Raw genomic sequence first — 2277 nt, forward strand, 5'->3', positions numbered from 1 at the left:
GGTATAATGGAAAGAGTGCTTCAGCTGCTGACTAGCTGGGTTTTCATCTTTTTTCTGATTCTCTATTTTTCCACCTAGTTAAATAATATTTTCCCCACATTGAAGGATTAACACTTATTAGGTGCTTACCTGTGCCAATGGGAGATATATTGGCCCAAGTAAGCATCCAATAAATGTTGATTCCCTCATTTATTCTTCGGGTTCTCACACCTTTCTTATTTCCATGAAGTATTGTTGGCTCATCTGTTACATGTAACCCCTTTCGGAACAAGAGCTATACTTTAATCACCTATTTAGCCTTTCTTTTACTCTCACACTGTTTTGCACATAGTAGGTGATTAATGAATGCTTCTTGAATCAATGAAACAACTATAATATATAAACTTCGAATGACATACATTAAAACTTGAGTTTCCATTTGGGTGCACATATTGAAAATAACAAAATTCTTCAATGTGTTGATAAATACCTTTTGAATATTAATTCTGGCAATGTTCCTCAAGCAACTTTCTTTTAAGTAGAAGTTTTTATATACATATAATAGATTTGGAGCATTTTTACCTAATTCCATTTTCTCTTTCATGTGGAATTATTTAAAATTTATTCCATTATATTCCTCATGCATTCTATTGTATTAAATTAAAAACATTCAATTTTTTAATACCAGAAGGAAAATTCACAGCAAATTTGTTTTTTAAAAAATGACATTTGCAAGTTTTGAGATTACAAACATTAGAGCTTTAAAGTAATAAATAATCTGCATTTTAAAATATAATAAATTGAGCCATATGAGATCTGAACTATAGGTATACTTGCTTTTTTAACTTTACAAATGAAAGTAGTACTCTCCATGGAAATAATTTAATTCCACTAAAGTATATCTAGTTTGCAAAATACCACTTTAATTTCTTGCTATATGTAATACATTAACCTAGCTATTAAGAAGAGTTTAGATAAAACTAATAACTATATAGTATGTAACATTAGAATTTTCCCAAATGTTTGCAATTGTGTTTACATAATAGTGAATGTCTTAGCCTCTCACTTGTAAAAACAAAATGTTTATTTATTTTAGATAGTTTCCCCTAAGTTGTGTTACTGAAACAGAGAATATGAGTTTATTTTTACTGTTGTAGAAACCTACTGCCAAATTATTTTTCAAAAGTATTTTATCAGTTTATGGCCAGCTGCAGTGGCTCACACTTATAGGCTCAACACTTTGGGAAACAGAGGTGATAGGATTGCTTGAGGCCAGAAGTTCGAAACCAGCCTGAGAAACGTAGAGAGACTCTGTCTACCAAAAATAAAAAAATAAATAAGCTGGAAGTGGTGGCATGTGCCTGTAATCCCAGCTACTCAGTAGGCTGAGGTAGGAGGATTGCTTGATGCCAGGAGTTCAAGGCCTTAGTGAGCTAAGATCAGCCTAAGCAATTAAGACCCTGTGTCTAAGGAAAAAAAGCATTTTACCAGTTTACAATTACACCATCATATTTGAGAGTGCCATTTTCCCTGTGTTCTTGCTAGTATTGGGATGTTTTGAAGTAAAACATCTTAAATTGGTAAACAAGAATGGCTTGAGTTTTAATTCTTTGATGAGTAAAGATTGAACTCTGGGAATATAAATGGGACATTGGTGGATGGGATGGGCTAAATACAACTCCTATTACATAGCCTGGCTAAGAAATCATGAGAAACTGATATCATGTTGATATAATAAGAAATGAAGGTTGGAGCCAGGCGCAGTGGCTCACGCCTGTGATCCCAGCACTTTGGGAGGCTAAGGCGGGCGGATCATGAGGTGAGGAGATCAAGACTATCCTGGCTAACATGGTGAAACCCCATCTCTACTAAAAATACAACAAAATTAGCCGGGCGTGGTGGCGGGCGCCTGTAGTCCCAGCTACTCAGGAGGCTGAGGCAGGAGAATGGCGTGAACCCGGGAGGCAGAGCTTACAGTGAGCCGAGATTGTGCTGCTGCACTCCAGCCTTGGCGACAGAGCGAGACTCCGTCTCAAACCAAAAAAAAAAAAGAGATTGGAGGAGGGAGTATAGCTCAGGGGTATAGCATTGGACTGCAGATCAAGAAATGGAGGTTGGAACAACTATGAAAGACATTACAAATTCAGACTCTTAGAATTCAGCAACTTGATATTTTGAGGAAGGAGTACAAAGAAAAGAGAATGGGAAACGATCTTATATGTCACTCCTTAATTCAGGAGGATTCATTTATTTTTAGTTTTAATAAATTTGAGAGTCATCAAATAGATAATTGGTTCT

The sequence above is a fragment of the Papio anubis genome, chromosome 15 (genome assembly GCF_008728515.1).
Source record: "Papio anubis isolate 15944 chromosome 15, Panubis1.0, whole genome shotgun sequence".
In the NCBI taxonomy this organism is placed as follows: domain Eukaryota; kingdom Metazoa; phylum Chordata; class Mammalia; order Primates; family Cercopithecidae; genus Papio; species Papio anubis.